Source organism: Pogoniulus pusillus, chromosome 19 (assembly GCF_015220805.1).
Source record: "Pogoniulus pusillus isolate bPogPus1 chromosome 19, bPogPus1.pri, whole genome shotgun sequence".
NCBI classification, from domain to species: Eukaryota; Metazoa; Chordata; class Aves; order Piciformes; family Lybiidae; genus Pogoniulus; species Pogoniulus pusillus.
The window spans coordinates 8,603,093-8,619,140 of NC_087282.1; the positions used below are offsets into that span (position 1 = coordinate 8,603,093).

General features: G+C 50.5%; 1 long non-coding RNA gene across 3 annotated transcripts in view; it reads left to right on the forward strand.

Annotated features, from left to right (window-relative positions):
- LOC135183875 (uncharacterized) overlaps positions 1-16,048 on the forward strand; it is a 73,249-nt gene that overhangs the window by 12,793 nt on the left and 44,408 nt on the right. For 2 of the 3 annotated variants that reach the window (XR_010305744.1, XR_010305745.1), the window contains exon 2: positions 9,254-9,366. This is a non-coding gene — a long non-coding RNA (uncharacterized LOC135183875). Of the gene's footprint in view, positions 1-290; positions 382-9,253; positions 9,367-16,048 lie in introns of those variants that run through there. The other variant, XR_010305746.1, reaches the window with a different exon arrangement.

Consider the following 16,048-nt stretch of genomic DNA (forward strand, 5'->3'; position numbering starts at 1 on the left):
CTGGTCACAGCAAGGAGTTGCAAGCTATTTTATTTTGAAAGAAATTATGATTTATTGTTGTTTTTTTTACTCTTATTTGGGTTTTTTTTGCTCTTGAACCTATTTTTGAGTGTTGAAGTTATAATGGAAGGTGACTTAAAGAAATGTGATGTACCTCAGAGGTCTTTTCCAACCTGGTTAATTCTCTAGCTGAGATCTTGAATGTTTTTGTTGTTGCTGGCAAAGCTACTAGTGGGCTGAAGTTGGTTGTGAAAGCCTCTTGGTTCTAATTTTGACTGTTCTGTAGCCTGAAGCGGTGCCCATTAGAGATGCACCTCTGCTGGATGGGATAAACCCTTTGTTATGCTGAAGTGGAACCCACCAAATAAAGAGTCTAATCAGGTGAGGCACAAGGGGCAGCTTCGAGAAGCAGAGGGGGCTCAGTGCACTGGAGAGCAGGATCCCGAAATGAATACTGTCATTAATAGACAGGACTCGCTGAAGCAGTGATGGAGCTGCCTGTTGAGATTCAGAGCCTGCTGCTACCGAGCCCAGGGGAGCCAAAGGGTACCATGCACAAGGATAAGCAAGCAGGGAGGCGAAAGCAGAGTTTCCATCTGGAGAGTTTTGTTGCGGGTGATGGTGGAAGCAGAGCAAAGGCAGCCTTGGGTGGCTTTGAAAACGTGGCCTGTGATGCAGACCACAACTTTGTGCTAGGTCTGGTTGGCCCAGAGGCTTTGAGCACTGGTGCTCTTTTTCTCAAAGAGGGAGCAGAAACCTCCATAGGCCTTCGACTTTTGAGTGTCTTTAACCATCTTTACTGATAGACATCCCTGCTGTGACTAAATGTACACATCAAATGAAAGAAACAGGGAAGTTGGCTTATGAGGAGAGGCTGAGGGACCTGGGGCTTTTTAGTCTGGAGAAGAGAAGACTTGGAGGGGATTTGATAAATGTTTGTAAGTATCTGAGGGCTGGCCAGGAGGAGTGGGACAGGCTCTGCTCACTGCTCCCTGGGATAGGACAAGGAGCAATGGGTGTAAGCTGCAGCAAAAGAGGTTCTGGGGAACTTCTTTCCTGGAAGGGTCCCAGAGCACTGGCACAGGCTGCCCAAAGAGGTTGTGGCGTCTCCTTCTCTGGAGCCTTTCAAGGCCTGTCTGAATGTGTTGCTGTGTGATCTGTGTTAGATAGGATTGTCAGGGGGGTTGGACTGGTTGATCTCCTTGGGTCCCTTCCAACCTCTAACATCCTTTGTGATCCTGTGAAAGTTGGTTAGTTAGCCAGCTCCTTTCCCACTCTTCCTTCGTGCAGAGCGGTGATTAAGACAAATATGAAAGCACAATTCAGGGCCCATGAATTCAGCAGTGAGAGGTAGTTTTTGAAGAGCAGGATCTGCTCAGAGTTGTTTTTTTGCCTTCCTTCCATCTTTAGTCTCCTATCTGCAAGGCCAATCTCTATTTGGACGAGGGAATCAAACTATTTAGTTAATGTAAACGGATGAGCTGAATTTGAAAGCGATTGAGGGAAGGGATGGAACATCTAAAGGCTACATTGTCATTAGTTTTATTTTAGTTAAAATAATTGTACATGTTTAGTTTAAGATGGAGGGGGGAGGTGGTGGTGGAGAGGGGGGAAAAGGACTTTGAAATAATAATTACATTTAACAGTCTTGTAGCTTTGTACTTCGTGCTCTAAATTGCGTTCCCAGCTGGTTTTCATCTCCTGTAATTTAAATAAGTAAACCTTTTGTTCTTAAACTCACTTAGTTCCTTCTAATTCTGTTGACGGACATCCATTTCTCCTGCTTTATTTTATGTTAATATTTAACAATGACATGCAGTTACCCCCCTGCCGGCCACTGCTCCACCTCCTTTGTTTCTGGAAAGCCTCTTTTTTGTTTTGGGGTGGGTTTTTTTTGTGTGTGGGGGGGTTGTTTTTTGGTTTTTTTCCCAGCCTTGGTCTTTAGTTTTGTAGAAGAATCCAAACTTCCTCTCCCTGCATCTAGCAGGAGTTAAGGTTTCTGCATAAAGTGACACAAAAAAAAAAAATCCCTTGGAATAGGGCATGAGCCCCCAAGCAGGGAAGGTGGTGCTGGGCTGTCAGCTTCTTTTGTCCCTGGCTCAGATGGAAGCATGAGGTGGGTGATGCTTTGTGGGCCGGAGTAAAGCTGTGCCAAGGGAATGCAAATGCACTAGGTGTGCCCAGGTAATTTAAAATGCTCATGCTGGCAGCTTTTCTGCATGAGTAAAGCTGTTTAATTAATGCCTTCGCTCCACTTTCTTTCCTTGACAAGTTGATTCGGAGCGAAACGGTCTGTAATAAGCTTGTCATGGGTCTTGGGGACAAATAAACCCTCTCCTGGAGGTGGAAAAGAAAGAGTCCATGCCTTTTGTGTTCCTCCCTGGCCAGAATGGTCAGGGGCAGGTATGGCAGGACTGACTGACAGCCTGGGCTGGGCTGCAGCACCCACTTGCAGTGAGCTTCATGCTGATGCCTGGAAAGTCAGATGCAGGACATTGGGTATGAGAAATGAATCAGGGAATCAGAGAATCAAGTAGGTTGGGAGAGACTTCCAAGCTCATCCAGTCCAACCTAGCACTTAGCCCTATCCAGTCAACCAGACCATGGCATAAAGTGCACCAGCCAGGCTTTTCTTGAACACTTCCAGGCATGGTGACTCCACCACCTCCCTGGGCAGCCCATTCCAATGCCAATCACTCTCTCTAGCAAGAACATCCTCCTTACATCCAGCCTAGACCTGCCCTGCCACAACTCCAGACTGTGTCCCCTTGTTCTGTTGCTGCTTGCCTGGCAGCAGAGACCAGCCCCACCTGGCTACAGCCTCCCTTCAGGTAGTTGTAGACAGCAATGAGGTCTGCCCTGGGCCTCCTCTTCTGCAGGCTGCACACCCCCAGCTCCCTCAGCCTCTCCTCATAGGGTTTCTGTTCCAGGCCTTTCACCAGCTTTGTCACTCTTCTCTGGACACAAGTGGCATCCATTGGAGCTTTTCTGCTTCCCCTGCTTTTACACAGGGAAGCTGAGAATAGTAGGAATGTGGTGGGTACTGTGTGTAGGCTCAGGCAGTATTCATCTTGTCTCCCCCTTCCTCCCCTCCTCCAGAGAGAGCTGGTTTTTAATGTGCTCAGCCTCCTGGTTTGACAGAAGTGCCACACGGAGGAGACCTGAGTCCAGGATCAACAAAGGCAGCACTGGGCATTTCAGCCACTGCCTTTGAAACAAGCCTTGACAATAGTGGAGTTGGGAAGCCCCACTGTTCAGCCTTCTTTATAGTGTTAATAACTGTCCAGAAAGAAGAGAAGCAAGAAATTGCTCAGATTTCATCTCTCAGATTTCATCTTGCGTCTAGAGTGCCGCAACAAATCAAACTGAAATGGGCCCCTCCGTGGCTTCTGCACCGCCACGCCGGGCTGCCCTGGGCCCCTTCCCCCCTGCTTTGCTGAGGGTTATAATGCTGAGAGAGCACTCAAAGCAGGCTGGTTGGGGACAAACACATGTCCTTCTGAGCTGCAGGAGTGTCCTGGTAAGGATGGGCTCTGCTTCCGAACGCAGCAAGTTTATAGTCTCGCAGGCTGGAAGCTGAAGCAGGCAGCAGGTACCTGTTGCTGCAGAGTGAAGCCAGAAGAGAGGTTTGCTGTGGAGGCTGAAGCAGGCAGCAGGTACCTGTTGCTGCAGAGTGAAGCCAGAAGAGAGGTTTGCTGTGGAGGCTGAAGCAGGCAGCAGTTACCTGTTGCTGCAGAGTGAAGCCAGAAGAGAGGTTTGCTGTGGAGGCTGAAGCAGGCAGCAGTTACCTGTTGCTGCAGAGTAAAGCCAGAAGAGAGGTTTGCTGTGGAGGCTGAAGCAGGCAGCAGTTACCTGTTGCTGCAGAGTGAAGCCAGAAGAGAGGTTTGCTGTGGAGGCTGAAGCAGCCTGCCTGGCCACTCAGCCTGCCTGGCCACTCAGCCTGCCTGGCCACTCAGCCTGCCTGGCCACTCAGCCTGCCTGGCCACTCAGCCTGCCTGGCCACTCAGCCTGCCTGGCCACTCAGCCTGCCTGGCCACTCAGCCTGCCTGGCCACTCAGCCTGCCTGGCCACTCAGCCTGCCTGGCCACTCAGCCTGCCTGGCCACTCAGCCTGCCTGGCCTCAGGACCAATCTTGTTTCTTTGGAAGGTGCAGGGAGCAGTTCTTGCTAAGGGATCAACATGAAAACAAGAGGTGGGCTTGGGGGAGGCAGAGTTTGTGGCTGGTCATCTCTTCTAGCCTGGGCTTTGGGGGAGGAGAGCCCTGGCAGTGACAGCAATATTAGGTCGGTGTTGCTAACAAGAAAACGTTGCTTATCGTTTAACATGTGCAAATGCTTTGGCACCACTAACAAGGAATGCTGGTTGGGTTTATGCTTTATAATATTAATGGAGTTTGGAGTTGTGTTTGAGGCTAGCTGGAATATTTTAGTGAGAGAAGTTAGATTATAGGCTGTGCAAAGGAACCTGCACTCATAGGCTTGCTGAGATGTATGAAAAGAAGAACACAAAACACAGATAACACAGTGGCAGTGGCTCTCTCTTGCACCTGGTGCCTCTGCTTTTCTCCCTGGCCTGCTTTCTGTGTAACTAATCCTTTTGCTTTCTAACCCCCCTGGCTGATCCTCCAAACTCACCTTGCACATAAAGCAAAGTCTGGGATAAGGTAGAGGGGTGGACAGGAGGTGGAGGGGTGGTTGGGAGCCCCTCCTAGGGACTCAGGTTTCTGGGAGGGCTGTTGTGTTTCTGTATTACCTTTACCTTGCATATTGCTGTATAAAGCTGTATACATTGTAAATACCTGCTTGTATGTATCTAAGCTGTAAGTACAAAGCTTCATTCCTTGATTTCCAACTTGGCTGAGTCTAGTCTGGGTGATTCCATAAGAGTGAGGGTAGGTGGGTGACAGCCAAACCATCACAAGTTGCATGGCTGATCCTTGGGAACATGTTAAGAAGGGTGCTGAAAGCCCAGGAGGGCAAACTCAGGTATTGTGTAGTGAGCTACATTTTAATAACTGCCAAGAGTTGCAAAAATATTTAACTTAAGGAGGAAAAAAAAAATCAGCTGTAAAATGCTCATCAATTTTAAAGCAGGACAATGAGAAAAGACATTACAGCTTTTCATCTCTGGATAGCAGAGGAGTCTCTTCCTTTACGAGGAGAGACAGAGGGAGCTGGGGCTGTGCTGCTTGGAGAAGAGGAGCCTGAGAGGTGACCTCATCCGTGCTTATAAATATGTGCAGGGTGAGTGCCAGGAGGCTGGAGCCAGGCTCTGCTGGGTGATGTCTGATGACAGGACAAGGGGCAATGGGTGGAAGCTGAGGCATAGGAAGTTTGATGTAAACATGAGGAGGAATTTTTTCACTGTGAGGGTGACAGAACCCTGGAGCAGGCTGCCCAGGGGGGCTGTGGAGTCTCCCTCTCTGGAGATACTCAAGACCTACCTGAGTGTGTTGCTGTGTGATCTGGTACAGGTGATTCTGCTCTGGCAGGGGGGTTGGCCCATATACCTTTTGAGGTCACTTCTAGCCCCTAACCTTCTGTGATCATCAATTCCAACCATCAAGCCAATGCCACCATGTAAAACAAACTGTCCTAAAGTGCCATTTTTCAAACACCTCCAGAGATGGTGACTCCACCACCTCCCTGGGCAGCCTGTTGCAGTGCCTGACCACTCTTGCAGGAAAGATATATCCAAACTGCACCTCCCCTGGTGCAACTTGAAGCTATTTCCTGAGCTTTTGGGGGTCCCTTCCAGCCCCTGACATTTGATGATGCTGTGAAATCCTGGCACCTTCATTACCGTAAAGGCTACCTGCATGAATAATCTTCCCTCTCGATACACTGGAGCAGCTGGAATGCATTCTCATGTTGCAATAGACACTGCACAGTCTTCAGCAGTTCCCTTATTATCTTTTATAATTAGCAAATCAAATTTGTGCCTTTAATCCTTTTGCATCCAGGGATATTTCATGCTCAGAAGGCTGGGAAGTATGTGTGAGCAGATTGCCTCGCCAGTTGGAATTCCCTTGGGCTCTGGGGGGGAATGCTGAAGGAACAGGGGTTTGAGGCTCCAGGTCTCCCAGTCGTTGTGCAGACTGATTGGAGCTGCAGTGTTGAAGCATCCTTTCCCAAGGAACAGGGGTTTGAGGCTCCAGGTCTCCCACTCGTTGTGCAGATTGATTGGAGCTGCAGTGTTGAAGCATCCTTTCCCAAGGAACAGGGGTTTGAGGCTCCAGGTCTCCCACTGATTGTGCAGACTGATTGGAGCTGCAGTGTTGAAGCATCCTTTCCCAAGGAATAGGGGTTTGAGGCTCCAGGTCTCCCACTGATTGTGCAGACTGATTGGAGCTGCAGTGTTGAAGCATCCTTTCCCAAGGAATAGAGGTTTGAGGCTCCAGGTCTCCCAGTCGTTGTGCAGACTGATTGGAGCTGCAGTGTTGAAGCATCCTTTCCCAAGGAGGGCAGCATGGCAGAGAGAGAACACGTGCTCCTGTGTTCACATCTGGCATTGACATATAAAATTTGGGGCATATAAAGTTCCTTCCCATCCAGCTAAATTACAAACCTGTGGCACAAGGTAAACTGACAAGTGGCAAGAACTTCTTGGGTGGGAAATTGTTAAATGGTTACAAATGTCTCCTGAAATGGAGGGCAGAATAAGCTCCCTTATCCTACTTGCCACACTGCTCCTGAGCCAGACCAGGATGCCATTGGCTCTGCTGCCCACCTGGGCACAGTAGCTGAAGATAAGCCAGCAGTATCTCCCAGTACCCCCAGTTCCCTTTCTTCCTGCCTGCTCTCAGCCACTCTGTCCCCAGCCTGTAGGGCTGCTTGGGGTTGTTGTGGCCAAAGTGTAGAACCCTGCACTTAGCCTTGTTAAATTTCATCCCACTGGCCTCTGCCCACCTACACAGCCTGTCAAGGTCCCTCTGCAGGGCTCTCCTATCCTCCAATAGATCAACACCTGCAAAGACCACCTAGTCCAACCCTCCCTGGCAGAGCAGGACCACCTAGAGCAGGCCACACAGGGATGCATCCAGGAAGGTTTTGAATGTCTGCAAGGAAAGAGATTCCACAACCTCTGGGCAGCCTGATCACTCTACACAGCGAAAAACCTTTATCTTCTGTTCCTCTGGAACCTGTTATATCCTAGCTTGCACCCTCTGCCCCTTGTTCCACCACTGGACATCACTGGCTCCATCTTTCTCTCCATTTCCAAGAGTACTGACCCAAATACAGAGATGAAAGTGAGCCTGTGTTGTTTGTTTCCAAGGATGAATGGCATGGTTTCCCCAGGCTCCATGTTTCTTGGGGTGATTTGAACTGGAAACCAATCAGCCTGTATTCACTATTGATTTATTTGCTAAAAAATCTCTCATCCCTAAAGTGGCTCTGCCTGTCCATGTCCCAGCCTGCTGTTTAGTGACACAGTAATCTAAAAGCTATTGATCACTTGGGTCTCTCCAGCCATAACATGTCTTTCTAAGTGCCTTCATGCAGGACTGTATTTGCAACAGAAGTACTATAAATGGCAGAGCTGCTTAATGCAATCAACAAAGATGTTAATAGAGATGTCACACTCACGTGGTGACGCAGCAGGGACGAGGGCCAGCAAGAGGCCAGCACCAAGACAGAACAAGTATGGTCATTAAAAGAGGAGATGCATTTCTCTTTGAGCACAAGGGAGGCTGCAGTCAAATTCCAGCCTAAACAGGAACCCAAGTCTAGAAATAGACTGCTCCCTACCTGCACAGTGCTAGTGCTGGGGACATGAAGATGGTCTTGTTGTTCTTCAGCAGTTGTGCTTTACTTTATCTGTAGTTCACAACACACTCCATACACCTTTCCAACATTAGCAACCAGGGCTGGGGCCTTCCACAGGATCAGGAGCAAACAAGGTGTTGACTCCTTAGGGGAGATCTGCTGGTGCAGAACTTCCGTGTACTCCAGCTCTCTGTACTCAGCACTGGTCAGGCCATACCTTGAGTGCTGTGTCCAGTTCTGGGCTCCTCAATTCCAGAGAGATGTTGAGCTGCTGGAAGGTGTCCAGAGAAGGACAACGAAGCTGGTGAGGGGCCTGGAGCACAGCCCTGTGAGGAGAGGCTGAGGGAGCTGGGGGTGTGCAGCCTGCAGCAGAGGAGGCTCAGGGCAGACCTCATTGCTGTCTGCAACTCCCTGAAGGGAGGCTGTAACCACGTGGGGTTGGGCTCTCCTGCCAGGCAAGCAGCAACAGAAGAAGGGGACACAGTCTCAAGTTGTGGCAGGGGAGGTCTAAGATGGATGTTAGGAGGAAGTTGTTGTCAGAGAGAGTGATTGGCATTGGAATGGGCTGCCCAGGGAGGTGGTGGAGTGGCCGTGCCTGGAGGTATCACAGTATCACAGTATCACAGTATCACCAAGGTTGGAAGAGACCTCACAGATCATCAAGTCCAACCCTTTACCACAGTGCCCAAGGCTAGACCATGGCACCAAGTGCCACATCCAACCTTGCCTTGCCCCAGGGACAACGACTCCACCACCTCCCCGGGCAGCCCATTCCAGTGTCCAATGACTCTCTCAGTGAAGAACTTTCTCCTCACCTCCAGCCTAAATTTCCCCTGGCGCAGCCTGAGGCTGTGTCCTCTTGTTCTGGAGCTGGCCACCTGAGAGAAGAGAGCAACCTCCTCCTGGCCACAACCACCCTTCAGGTAGTTGTAGACAGCAATAAGGTCACCCCATAGCCTCCTCTTCTCCAGGCTAAACAACCCCAGCTCCCTAAGCCTCTCCTCGTAGGGCTGTGCTCAAGGCCTCTCCCCAGCCTCGTCGCCCTTCTCTGGACACGCTCAAGCATCTCAGTGTCCCTCCTAAACTGGGGGGCCCAGAACTGAACGCAGTACTCGAGGTGTGGTCTGACCAGTGCAGAGTACAGGGACAGAATGACCTCCCTGCTCCTGCTGACCACACCATTCCTGATGCAGGCCAGGATGCCACTGGCTCTCTTGGCCACCTGGGCACACTGCTGGAAGCCAAGCCTGGCTGAGGCACTTAGTGCCATGGACTGGTTGACTGAATAGGGCTGAGTGCTAGGTTGGACTGGCTGAGCTTGGAGGTGTCTTCCAACCTGGCTGATTCTATTCTTTTCTGTTCTTTCAAGGTCACTTCCAACCTTGTAACATTCTGTGGAAGCCACTGGGCAGGATATTGGACAGGAAATGAAGAAGCTGGGTTCTGCCTTGGTGCTCCTAGAGACCTTTTCTTTGTATCTTCCACAGGTTCCCTTTGATGCTAACACCCTTCGCTCTGGCTCTGCACAGACAAAACCTTCAGTGCACTAAGACTGGCTGTTGTGATTCCCAGCTGGAGCCTTCTCAGGGCTAACAGAAATGTAAGCAATTGCAAACATTCAGGAAGGTGATTTTGCTTTGAAAATGACTTTCTTGTGAATGCTGAGGTGGCAGTGTGCTAAATGATGGTCAGTAAGCTGTCAGGTGCAGCAGCGTGCTGCTTGGCTTACATGCCATAATGCTGCCAGGGATGTGTATGCTGCTGCCTCCCAGGGAGGCTGCTGTGGTATCTTGTGTGTATGGACATGGTTGCACAGCCCAGACAGGCTGTGCAGGGGTGTAAGAGTCCCTGGAGCTGTTTCCTCTGGTGCTGCTGCTCCTCCCTGCTGCCTGGCACATGCGCCTGGAGCCCTGGGGTTAACACCTTCTCACCTGTGCCTTGGGAGTGGGGACAATCAGAAGGAGCTTTCTGGAGGTCTTCCAGCACTTCTGCATTCACTCACATGGGACATTCTGGTGAGTGCTTGAGGTGCCTTCAGTTAGTTTTTAGATTAGTCCCAGACCTGCCTTCCTATTCTGCAGCAGTTCCTCCTGAAAGGTTGTGTGCTTCAAGGACAGTTTGGTGACAATTGGTTACCTGCTGCTTCTAGGATACTGTGGACAGTGATTGAAGGTCCCTGGTGTTTTGCTGGAGTGCTGGTTTTGTGCTTACTGGCCTACCAAAGCACTGCTTTTATCTTGGGATGGGCTGCCAAGCTGGAGAGTCCTGGAAGGCTGCCACTGGAGATGTACAAGTTGTGCAGGACATTTCCTACAACTGTAGCACAGCTCAGCAGCTGAGTGCTGAGTCCTGCTCATGCAGGAACTGAGGGAGTCCAGGGACATGCTACCTGAAGAGGAAAAACATAATGAAGGAGTGAGAGACGCTCAAATGTTGTCGTCTTGTGTGCCTTTCCTCCTCTTTGTCCAAACCAGAGAAGCAAGCTGCTTGTTCTAATCTGACTTCTGCATCCCTGCTGTGAAAAGGTAGTTTCATTATGATGATAGTACTTTGATCTTAGGTTTGGAGGACCTGGGGGTAAGTCCCTTTCCTGCCGTGAGTCTGTGTGTGACTGCTACCTATGTCACCTGGCCTGGCTGTCACTTCTCCAGGGCTGTCTGTGCTAAGTGGAGAAATAATATTCCCTTGCCTCCAAAGAACAAGGAACTCAACAAGTTTGCTGATGACACCAAGCTATGTGGTGCAGCAGACAGGCTGGAGGGCTGGGGGGACCTGGAGAGGTGGGCACAAGCCTGCCTCATGAGGTTCAGCAAGACCAAGTGCAAGGTCCTGCATCTGGGTCGGGGCAATGCCAAGCAAAAATGCAGGCTGGGCAGTGAGTGGCTGGAGAGCAGCCCTGAGGAGTGGGACTTGGGGGTGCTGCTGGAGGAGAAGCTCAACAGGAGCCAGTAGTGTGCACTTGCAGCCCAGAAAGCCAAGCAGAGCCTGGGCTGCATCAGAAGTGTGGCCAGCAGGGCCAGGGAGGGGATTCTCCTCTGCTCTGGTGAGACCCCACCTGGAGTACTGCATCCAGTTCTGGAGCCCCCATTACAAGAGGGATGTGGAGATGCTGGAGTGTGTCCAGAGAAGAGCCACGAGGATGCTGAGAGGGCTGCAGCAGCTCTGCTGTGAGCACAGACTGAAAGAGTTGAGGCTGTTGAGTCTGGAGAAGAGTAGGCTCCCAGGTGACCTTCTTGTGGCCTTCCAGAATCTGAAGGGAACCTACAAAAAAGCTGGGGAAGTTCTTTTAAGGATATCAGGTAGTGCCAGGACTGGGGGGAGTGGAGCAAAGCTGGAGATGAGTAGGTTCAGGCTGGAGGTGAGGAGGAAGTTGTTGAGCAGGAGAGTGGTGAGAGGCTGGCATGGGTTGCCCAGGGAGGTGGTTGAGGCCCCATGGCTGGAGGTGTTTAAGGCCAGGCTGGCTGAGGCTGTGTGCAGCCTGCTCTAGGGTAGGGTGTCCCTGGCCATGGCAGGGGGGCTGGAACTAGATGATCCTTGTGGTCCCTTTCAACCCTGACTCGTTCTATGATTCTAAAGGGTATCTATTTTGTGGCACTGAGATAAGGGAGGCTGTGTAAGTGTTTATGACAAGTAGATACTCTCCCACTGAATTCAGTGGCAGAACTTTTAAAGGGAGCAAGAGCCTGGCCCCATCTGATAAAGAATTTCATCTGGGTTGCACATGGAGGCAGGCATTAAAGGACCCATCTAAGGATCTCCCCTCTGGAGTAGGTCTATAAAAGACCCTCTGTAGTCGTGTTCAAAGCTCACAGTAATGCCAGTCTCCTCAGGACAATTCACTTAGATCATCCAGAAAGTCTTTCTTGTGTAAGCCCTGATGCTCTCCCCCAGTGGAAAAATGTGGTTGGGACTCCCATGCAGGGAAGAGTGGAGATTTGTTTTTTATTTGAACCCAAAATATGAACAAATTGGACACACGTGCTTGGAGCCCGGAGCCCGCTCGCCTCGAAGCCAGCACAGAGCTCCCCTTGATCCCAGCAGGATCAAGCTCTTGAGTGCTGCTTGTACCTTTTTAGGAGAGCTGCCTCGAAAGGAAACAAGCAGGCAGTGACAAACTCTTCTCTGGACTTATCCTCCTTGACTGATTTGCAGCCAGAGACGTTTGCAGACCCTCCCACTCGGGACAGGAGGGTTCGTGGTCTAATTGCTGGATGAAAGACCAGGGGCAGGTATCACTGTGCCTTCTCTTGCAGAACATGTCTGACAGCATGCGTTAGGATTTGAACATTTTAATGCTCTCCTCAACAGAAGCACTTAGCCTTGCTCCAGCCTGGGAAGTGCTTCTGTTCACGTGTGTGATTTTCTTCCTCGTCGTGCCGCAGCACTGACAGGAGAGGGTTGTATGTGTAGGAAGCCATTCAGCAGAAACATATGCCTTGAATATGTTAAAGTTCCTTGTAAGTCACTTGATCAGTGTGCACTATTTGTGGCCCCTCTGCAACTTTGCCCTAAATTCATATTCATCAACAGAGGTTGCTCGGTGCTTAATGGGACACTTAATGGGGCACCGAGTGAAGGGAAGGGACAATAGGAAAACAGGGTGAAGAATGAGGACAAATGTAGATGAACTTCCTCAAACAGGCACAAAATGCTCATTCCTGAATAAAAAATGTGAAAAGGTCAAGTGCCCCCAGAGGTTTCTATTGTGACAGGCACTTAACCCCTTCACTCCTGGTTATCTGCTTCAGCTGCCGGGCCACTCAGTGCACAAGTGCCATTAGCATCAGTGCAGTGTGGGGCCTGGGAGCCGTGCGGGATAGGGCCGGGCGACACCCACCTGCCTTGTGGGCAGTGGGCAGTGAGGGAGCAGGAAATAATCCTTGTGGACACTGACCTTGTCAGTAGCTGTGTCTAGAGATAATTATTTCCTAACGTCTAACCTTTTCATGGTCAATTGCTCCGGGAGATTGGACAGAAATGTGATTTCCCTCTGTCTCCAGACACACACAAGTTCTTGTCCTGCCCACTTGAACTTAGTTCCAAGCACGTGGACAACCCAGAGCTCTCTTGACAAGTGTTGCTTCTGTTTGGTTGAAAGGGAAATGAGGTTTGCTGCTCTCCCTTTTCCCACTGAGCCAAAGGGGTGTGGCATAGATGTCCACTCCCATGGATTTTGGCGAGCAGGCGTTTCCCTTTAAGAATCCAGTACTAAACAGGCAGCTGTCAGTGTTTAGCAGTCTTCTGCTCCACCAGATTTCTTGGCTTGTTGGCTGATTTTTTTGGCTTACCTTTTCCTAGCTTGTGATGCTTCAGTGGCTGCCCCTTGACACATCACTCAGGCATCTGAAGAGGCAAGATCAGCAGAGTATGTCAGGACAGCCGCTCTGAAGGCATCAGGTCTGAGATCGTCAGGAACGTCAGAGTGAGCAGCCAGGGGTGAAGACAGTTCTCTTGCATGAGCCCAGCCTGCTCTTGCCTGAAGTGTACCCCACAAAGGCAGCTTTGGTAGCTGAGATTGGTGTGAAGAGCATGAGAAAGGACCCTGTTCCTCCTCCTTCAGCTACTCCTCCTCACCTCTCTGTGTTTCAGCCTTGCTCAGCAGAGGCTTGGGTGCACTACCCTGAATCCCTGTGTTTGAGGCAGTCCCTTTTGGGAGCAGCATCAGCTTAGCTTATCCAACCCCTTGGCAGCAGCTTGTGTAGACTGGGCAGAGCACGACAATGACACAAACCCAGTGGGTGCTGCTGAGCATGATTCATAACCAATATTTCTGCAGCCTCTTTCTTCTTTTGCAAGTGTGTAACTTGTTTAAAAAACACCAAAATTAGGTCAGTTTGCCATTGAGCCTTGTAAGACTTCAGCTAAATCTAGTTTGCCAACGACACCAAGCTGTCTGGTGCAGCAGACAGGCTGGAGGGAAGGGACCCATCCAGAGGGACCTGGACAGGCTGGAGAGGTGGACACAAACCAACCTCATGAGGTTCAGCAAGACCATGTGCAAGGTCCTCCATCTGGGTCAAGATAATCCCAAGCACAAATGCAGGCTGGGCAGTGAGTGGCTGGAGAGCAGCCCTGAGTAGAGGAACTTGGGGGTGCTGGTGCATGAGAAGCTCAACATGAGCACTTGCAGCTCAGAAAGCCAAGCAGAGCCTGGGCTGCATCAGGAGAAGTGTGGCCAGCAGGGCCAGGGAGGTGATTCTCCCCTCTACTCTGCTCTGCTGAGACCCAACCTGGCATAATGCATCCATTTCTGGAGCCTCCATTACAAGATGGATGTGGAGATGCTGGAGCATGTCCAGTGATGAGCCACTGGGATGCTCAGAGGGCTGCAGCAGCTCTGCTATGAGGACAGACTGAAAGAGTTGGGGCTGTTGAGTCTGGAGAAGAGGAAGGCTGTGAGGTGACCTTCTTGTGGCCTTCCAGTATCTGAAGGGGGCTACAAAAAAGCTGGGGAAGTTCTTTTAAGGATATCAGGTAGTGCCAGGACTGGGGGGAATGGAGCAAGGCTGGAGGTGGGTAGGTTCAGGCTGGAGGTGAGGAGGAAGTTGTTGAGCAGGAGAGTGGTGAGAGGCTGGCATGGGTTGCCCAGGGAGGTGGTTGAGGCCCCATGGCTGGAGGTGTTTAAGGCCAGGCTGGCTGAGGCTGTGTGCAGCCTGCTCTAGGGTAGAGGTGTCCCTGGCCATGACAGGGAGGTTGGAACTGGCTGATCCTTGTGGTCCTTTCCAGCCCTGACTCATTCTGTGATTCTAAGTTCATTTGAGCCAGACTTAGGAAAGTGTATATACATTAATGTACCCAGAGTCTCACGTGAGAAACTTGTAGGCAATGATTTGGGATTCAAAAGCAGACTCCTGTTCCTGGGACTAAATTCAAAGCCATCCTTTAGGAGCAGCCTCACACACGCGTGTGCCCCGATTTTTAACTAGGAAGAAAACTCCCACGGACATCAAGAGGAGTTTGACTTGAATAAGAACTGCAGGATCAGGTCCATCATTTGGTACCTGGGATTTGATTGAGTAGCTAAATTACTAGAACACTTTCCCCAGGGGTGTAATTGCCTAATTACGTTTTAAAATAGCTAAGTTGAGGTGCTGAACACGGTGCACCCCGAGCTGCGCCGAGGCTGCGCCCAAGCTGATGGAGCTGTCTGCAAGAGCAGCCTGTGGGGTTGATTTTTCAGCTCTGCACCACTCTTTCTTCTTTCAGCTTCCAGCCACTGTTGTGTTTAAAATGTCATGTTTCAGAAAATGGGCTCCTGCAAGGGGCCTGTAGTCTAGTTTGGGCTGTTAGCATTTCAAATGTGTTGTAAAGAGCAGTGCTCTGCTGGGCCTGAATCATAGAATCAACCAGGTGGGAAGAGACCTCCAAGATCATCCAGTCCAACCTAGCACCCAGCCCTAGCCAGTCAACCAGACCATGGCACTAAGTGCCTCAGCCAGTCTTTTCTTGAACACCTCCAGGGACGGTGCCTCCACCACCTCCCTGGGCAGCCCATTCCAATGCCAATCACTCTCTCTGACAACAACTTCCTCCTAACATCCAGCTTATACTTCCCCTGGCACAACTTGAGACTCTGTCCCCTTGTTCTGTTGCTGCTTGCCTGGCAGAAGAGCCCAACCCCACCTGGCTACAGCCTCCCTTCAGGGAGCTGCAGACAGCAATGAGCTCTGCCCTGAGCCTCCTCTTCTGCAGGCTGCACACCCCCAGCTCCCTCAGCCTCTCCTCACAGGGCTGTGCTTCAGGCCCCTCATCAGCTTCGTTGCCCATCTCTGGACACATTTCAGCTGCTCAACATCTCTCTTGAACTGAGGAGCCCAGAACTGGCCACAGCACTCAAGGTGTGGCCTGAGCAGTGTTGACCACAGAGGCAGAATAACCTCCCTTGTCCTGCTGCCCACACTGCTCCTGAACCAGACCAGGATGCCATTGGCTCTTGGCCAGTTCCTGATTCTTCATTTCGGGCTGCTGTGATTCATTCTGGAGGCTGGGGAAGGACTTATTCTCTAACAGGTTTTTTAAGTCTGATGCTTTGAAAAGGTTTAGATTATTTTTTTGGCATTTTTTGTTTGGCTTGGGTTTTTATTTTTTTTTCCTGTCAATGATCTTATTTTTGTTGTTTCTGGTGTCCAAGTACAATGCCTCTGGTGGTAGATTTTTATCTGTATTAAAATAAGTGCATATTGTTTGCTTTTTCATAAAATCACAGAATCAGTCAGGGTTGGAAGGGACCACAAGGATCATCCAGTTCCAACCCCCTTGCCATGGGCTGGGACACCCTACCC